Source organism: Triticum urartu, chromosome 7A (genome assembly GCF_056163025.1).
Source record: "Triticum urartu cultivar PI428250 chromosome 7A, HENAU_Tu73, whole genome shotgun sequence".
Taxonomy (NCBI): domain Eukaryota; kingdom Viridiplantae; phylum Streptophyta; class Magnoliopsida; order Poales; family Poaceae; genus Triticum; species Triticum urartu.
Genome location: NC_141879.1, coordinates 571,019,095 through 571,026,615, shown reverse-complemented (window position 1 = coordinate 571,026,615; position 7,521 = coordinate 571,019,095).

The window sequence follows — 7,521 nt, the reverse complement described above, 5'->3', positions numbered from 1 at the left end:
ACACCATCACTAAGATGGAAGGGCATAGTCATGACTATGCCGATGAGATTTCGGATCTTTCCAATGCTCTTAAGGAAGAGCGTGGTCTTCGTTTGGCTCTTGAGGAGTCACATAACGTTGATCATGCTAAGTTAAATAAAGACTATGATCATGTCCTCATTGTTTTTCATGTGCTAAACACCGAGAAGGCCGAACTTGAGGTTGATCTTGCTAGACTCAAAGAGGAGTTTGATCTACTTGACAAGGCTCACAAGGTCTTGAAGGGTGCTCATGCTAGCCTCAAAGAGTCTCATGATCAACTTCAAGTAAAGCTAACCAAGGAGAAAGCCACTTTCCCTCGTATGATGTTAATTGATAATGCAAATGCTACTAACCCGTGTTGTGAGCATGTGCATCTCGTTGAGGAGAACGCTAAGCTAAAGGGGCAACTTGAGAAAGGTCTTGCGACTTGCATACAAGGCAAGAAGAACCTCAGCGATCTCTTGATCAACCAAAAGGTAGTTGTAGCCAAGGAAGGGGTTGGGTACGTGCCCGACTCCAAGAACAAGAAGAAGAATGACAAGACCAAACGACCTCCTCCTCTCATGCAAACCTTTGTGAAGGAGGGAGAAAGTGCCTCTAAGGAGAAGAAGAAGAACAATGCAAAGGGTGTCACTGTCAAAAGGGGCGATGTCACTCCTCCATCAAAGCCGCCGACTTTAATCCTTCTTATGTGTTATGCCGTGCTAGTGATGGGCATGTCTATGCCAAATTCGTTGGTTCTTTTCATGAATACATTGAATGGTCTATTTGGGTTTCAAAGACCCTTGTTACTAACATCAAAGGACCCATTACAAAATGGGTACCTAAAACCAAGCATTAATCTCTTGTAGGTGTTTGCTTCCGGTGGGGGATCATGGTTGCTCGATAGCGGAGCTACAAATCATATGACCGGAAGCAAGGACTTGGTGGTGGACGTGCACAAGATTCCATCTATGCCCACCAATGTCGAGTGGGGTGACGCCTCATCCTCCAAGGTACTGGGACTTGGCAAGGTGGTCATCTCTCATGATCTGACGATCGAGAAGGTCATGCTTGTTGAGTCCCTTGCATACAATTTACTTTCCGTTCGTCAACTTGCAATCATGGGCTTTTCCACTTTCTTTGATATCGATATCGTGGCCCTCTTGTGGAGCAAGACTCTTAAATTAGCCTTTGTTGGGCATGTCGAGAACGGTCTATATGTGATTAACTTTTTGGAGCGACCCACTAAGACCGCAACATGCCTAATGGCTAAAGTTGATGTGGGATGGCTTTGGCATCGCCGTTTATCCCATGTCAATATGAGATCTTTGCAAAATCTCCTCAAGGGGGACCATGTCCGTGGACTAACGAATGTTAGTTTTGCTAAAGATCATGCTTGCAGTGCTTGTATCAAAGGAAAGCTACATGAGAAGGCTCACCCTCCCACGACTATCATTTATTCAAAGAGGCCTTTGGAGCTCCTTCACATGGATCTCTTTGGGCCTCCATCCTTCGATAGTCTTGGAGGTAGGAAGTATTGCTTGGTGATTGTGGATGACTACTCAAGATACACTTGGGTGTATTTCTTCAAGAGGAAGAGCGAGACCCAACTAACCGTCATTGACTTTGCAAATGAAGCACAACGTCAACACAATGCAAAGATCTTGACAATAAGAAGTGACAATGGCACCGAGTTCAATAACTACACCTTGGATGAGTTTCTTAGTGATGAGGGGATCAAGCATCAATACTCCGCACCTTACACCCCTCAACAAAACGGTGTTGCGGAGAGGAAGAACCGGACGTCGATGGATGAGGCAAGGACCATGATGGCGGAGTTCAAGTCTCCGCACAACTTTTGGGCCGAAGCCATCAACACCGCGTGTCATGCATCCAATCGGCTCTACCTCCGCATGGGATTGAACAAGACTCCATATGAGATACTCACCGGTAACAAGCCCAACCTCAAGTACTTCCGAGTGTTCGGGTGTAAGTGTTTCATTCTCAAGAAAGGTGTTCGGTTGTCGAAATTTGAGGCTAGAGCTTATGAGGGCATATTTGTTGGTTATGCTACAAACTCTCATGCTTACCGTGTCCTCAATAAATCCACGGGACTTATTGAGGAGACGTCTAACGTGGAGTTTTATGAGAATAACGGCTCCCAAGTGGAGCAAAGTGGCACTTGTGATGTAGGTGATGAAATTCCTCCCCAAGCCATAAGAAGAATGGGTGTTGGCTTTATTCTACCCATTGAGGAACCCCTTGTGGCCTAAGGAGAAGGACAAAGCTCCACTCATGCGGAGCCATCACCAACCCAAGGCCCACACGCTTCCGAAGAACAACATGAAGGCCCTCATCCTCAAGAACATGACCAAGGGCAAGATCACACTCAAGACGGTGTTGACACATCAAGTGATGCCCAAGGTCAAGTTCTCTCCTCCGAGCAAGTTCAAGAACAAGAACAAGCTCAAGACGACGCTCAAGATGATCAAGTGACCACTCCTCGTCTCACCCCCGAGGAGGAATTAGAGCGTCGTGCCGCCAAGGTTGCTTCCAAGCTCTCCACCAAGGATCATCTCATGAAGAATGTGCTTGGAAGCTTAAGAAAGGGGGTAAGCACTCGTAGACAATTAGCAAATTATTGTGAGCATCACGCGTTTGTCTCTTGTGTGGAACCCCACAAGGTCTATGAGGTGCTAGAAGATCTTGATTGGCTCAATGCCATGCATGAAGAACTCAACAACTTTGAGCGCAACAAAGTGTGGAGATTGGTGCCAAGACCGATGGAGAACCACAATGTCATCGAAACCAAGTGGATATTTAAGAACAAGCAAGATGCCCATGGGATTATCATTCGCAACAAGTCTCGTTTGGTAGCACAAGGCTACTCCCAAGTTGAGGGTATTGACTACGGTGAAACCTTTGCTCCCGTTGCTCGTCTTGAATCTATTCGCATGTTGATTGCTTATGCTTCTCATCATAACTTTAAGTTACAACAAATGGATGTGAAGAGTGCTTTTCTTAATGGTCCCATTAATGAATTGGCTTATGTCAAGCAACCCCCCAGGTTCGAGGATCCCTACTTTCCCAATCATGTGTATCAACTCGATAAGGCACTCTATGGCCTTAAACAAGCCCCACGTGCGTGGTATGACCACCTTACTGAGTTGTTACAAGACCGTGGTTTTGAAGTTGGGCTAATCGACCCAACTCTTTTTACTAAGAAGGTCAAAGGGGAGTTGTTTGTGTGCCAATTATATGTTGATGATATTATCTTTGGTTCCCCTAACAAAGCTTTGAATGAGGAATTTGCCGCTCTCATGACCTCAAAGTTCGAGATGTCTTCCATGGGAGAGTTGAAGTTCTTTCTAGGGTTCGAAGTGAACCAAAGAAGAGAAGGAACCTTCATCAATCAAGCCAAATATACTCAAGACATGCTCAAAAGATTCAAGCTAAGTGATGTCAAGTCGGCTTCCACTCCCATGCCCACCAAGTGCCAACTTGACATAGATCCCAATGGTAAAGCGGTGGATCAAAAGGTATATCGCTCCATGATAGGTTCCTTGCTTTACCTTTGTGCGTCTAGACCGGATATCATGTTGAGTGTGGGAATTTGTGCTCGGTTTCAAGCCGCACCTAAGGAAAGTCACTATGTGGCGGTCAAACGAATCTTTCGATATTTGGCTCATACCCCAAACTTTGGCCTTTGGTACCCAAGAGGAGAAAACTTCAAGCTTGTAGGGTATTCAGATTTCGATTGGGCTAGAGACAAAGTGGATAGGAAGTCCACTTCCGGAGGGTGCCAATTCCTTGGTTGCTCTTTGGTAAGTTGGTCTTCCAAAAAGCAAAGTTGTGTGTCTCTCTCGTCCACCAAAGCGGAGTATGTAGCGGCCGGTAGTTGTTGTGCACAACTCTTATGGATGAGGCAAACTTTAAAGGATTATGGTGTCATTTGTGACAAAGTGCCTCTTTGGTGTGACAATGAAAGTGCCATCAATATCTCTCTCAACCCGGTGCAACACTTCAAGACGAAGCATATTGAGATCCGGTATCGCTTCATCCGGGATCACATTAGGCAAGGAGAGATCGAGCTCAACTATGTCAACACTCATGATAACCTTGCAGATATCTTCACAAAGCCCTTGGAAGAAGCAAGATTTCGCGAGTTAAGGCATGAGCTAAATATCATTGATTCGAGCAATGTTGCTTGAACCCTTGCACACCCCACCATACTGAACGTGTTGTCCTGTTTAGATGTAGGCATGGACATAGGGGGAGTGATGTTCTCTCAATGAACTCTCCCTCCCCCATTATGCATAATTTGATCAAGTCTTTCACATTAGCCATGTTTGATGGTACTTGTGCTTCAAAGACGAGTTTTGGTCATGGACCCAAGGATAATTCTTCGCGGTGCCATACCAATTGACTCAAACATAGGTGGCTACGGCCACCGCCCTCTCTTTGGAGAGGTGGTGTCTCGTGGTTGTTTCGTTTGTCGTGTGTCTTTCTGGCTTTGTGTATAGCGTGGTCTTGTGGTGTCGTGTTGGCTCGGAGTGTTTTTGCAAAGACCCCGTTTTTCGTGTGCTCGAAACGTGCATCTTCTTGAGCCCGCGGTACTACCGCTTTGGGAGGCATGGTACTACCGTGGTGTGGTACTACCGTCTCGGATGTGCGGTACTACCGCTCTTGCGGTACTATCGCCCGTCAGGTGTGGTACTACCGTGCTAGCTTGTGCGGTACTACCGCTCAGCAGACACGGTACTACCACGCTAGCTGAGGCGCTAAGGTCGTACTGCCGCTCCTAGACCCGGTACTACCATGACCATGCACAGTACTACCGCATCTAATAGCAGTACTACTATCTTAGCTTCGCAGCACTTGGCAGTACTACCGTAGGGATCAAATCTCTCTCTAGGCATTTATCATGTGTGCTTTCTGCTTGTTTCTCTTGCTTTGTTGTGGTCTTTGCATTAATCCTCTTGGTTGTTGTGGGTGTTCTACGTTTTTGTGTCTCAGGTGGTGGCTCTCGCCGTTCCAATCCCAGTCGTGACACTGGCTCCAAGCGTCTGCGCAACCCCCAAGATGAAGCCCCAGAGGGCTCCAATGCCCCCAAGCGCAATGTCAAGACCACTGCCAGCAAGCAAAAGGAACCTGCTAAGGGCAGGGACGAGATTTCTGTCTCTGAGTATGTCGAACGCCGGAGGATCAATCCCTATGTGACTCCTCGGGCAGTGCTCAGAGGCACCGAGATGTTCTGGAACACGCAACAGGTTCTCATCTATCTGGATGTGATCAAGAGCAAGCAGAATACCTTCGTGGATGTCAAGTGGATAGACATGCATCACATGCGGAAGGACAAGTTTCGTGACTATTTTGGAGAGGCTCTGGACTTGGTGGAGCAGTTTGCTATTGAGCCGATGATCCCTTTTCACCTTGACTATGACCCTGAGCTCATATGTTAGTTCTTTGCCTAAGTGTACTTTCATCCCGGGGAGGAGCGGGGGATGACCTGGATGACCAACGGCCGTCAGCTGTCTGCTACATGGAAAGAGTTCATGGATCTGCTGCACATTCCTGATGACGGGCTTCACACCCCCGTTGGTGTTCGCCCCCATGCCAACTCTGAGTCTGCCAACAAGAACCTGCTTCAGCCTTTCCTTGTTGAGAAGATGCTCCCCAATGGCAAGTCATCTTGGGTGTTGAACTCCTTTCTGGATATCATGCATCGCATCTTCCGCAACACTCTATTCCCACGCATTGGCGACAAGGACAAGGTCCATGCATATCTAGTGGACATGTTGCTCCTGTGTGCAGAGGCACGTTCTTCTCAGACTCGGCCACTTGATGTCTCACACATCATGTGGCGTGAGCTTCGGTTTGCGGTGTTCACTCGCAAGGTACCTATCTATGGACCGTACCTGTTTCTACTGCTCTCCACCACTTGGGAGAAGATGTACCCTGGTGATGAGTTCCTTGCTCCAGACTGGATTCGCCATGAGTCCATCAGCCTTCGCGTCAAGCCCAACTGGGCCAACACCACTACCCGTGATGAGGGCTCTTCTGCTAGGAGGGCTGCTGGTGAGGAGGAGGCTACTGCTGAGAATGTTGTTGAGGACCGTGCTGCTAGTCCACCACTCCTTCCTCTGAGCCGTCATGGGCCAAGAAGCTAAAGGACAAGATGAAGACTCTCTTCTGCATGCAGGCAAAGGGACAGTACAGGGCTCACCTCGCGGACAAGGAGAGTCGCCGTCGTGACAAGAAGGTTATGAGGCTCTTTGGAGAGGATGTGTCTGGCGGGTCTGAGGACGTCATCACACCTGAGGCTGCCTGGATGTCAAAGAAGGGATACAAGTGGACCAGTTCAGAGGATGACTTCGAGGAGACTATCCCCGCCACTGAGTCTGATGAGGAGCACGAAGAGCAGTGGGACGACTTCTCTGCCTAAGCCACCCCGTGTGTGTCGGTGTCCTCTCAGCCTTTTTGGCGTCTCGATGCCAAAGGGGGAGAGAGTGTAGGGATTTGCGTTGTGTCGTGCTTGGTGCGTTTATTTGCTTTGTCTTTTGGACCTCATTTGTGCTTGTTTGCTCTTGTTTGGTTTGTGCTTTCGAGACCTTTCCTCATATGGTGTAAGACATATGCACTTTATCTATCGTAGTTAACTTATGTTTGTGCTATCTTGTCTAGTGATAGATATGCATTGTCTCTATAATATTGGGGGAGCTTTGATCCTAGTATTCATGTGTCGTGCAGTCCAAAGCACTCATACAGGTGGCACACATCTAGGGGGAGCCCGTCTATATTCTAGAGAGGAGGGGTTTGCATTTACTTAATACTATTTTCCTTGTGAAAATCCCGTTTTGTCATCAATCCACCAAAAAGGGGGAGATTGTAAGGACATATTTATCCCTAAGTGTTTTTGTGATTGATGACAACGCATTTGCGGAATAATCATGTGCCTTGAGTATTCCAGACACTTCATTGCTAGGCACAAGATGGTTGGGTGCCCCTCGAAGACTGATGAAGACGGCGTCTTTTCTACGTTTCTTTTTGGTGGATTTGAGTCGTAGGAAAGCCGTACTATTAAGAGGGGGTCCGCGTTGGAAAGGTTTGGGTGGAATCATCTCGTACACGTCTCCTTCTTGTCCCCTCCTTTTTCCTTAGAGCTTCCTCCGTTTTCTTGCCTCCCTTGTCTGGCTGCTGTGGTTGGTCGCTGTAGTACTGATCCCTGGAAAGCGGTAGTACCGTAGGCATCCGCGGTAGTACCGCACGGTGCCGCGGTAGTACCGCTCCCCTGGAGCCGCACTACCGCTGCCCACCAGGCTAGTGCCGCCCGTTCGCGGTAGTAGGGGCGGATGTAATTTTTTACATCCGCACCTACCGCGGTAGTACTGTTTTCGCTGCGCGGTAGTACCGCGCTATGCAGTTAGGCAGTAGTACCGCCCCTCGGCAGTACTACTGTGTCGGGTTTTTGCTACTTCCGTGTTTTTGTGGAAGTAGGCACGGAAGTTTCCTTCCCCT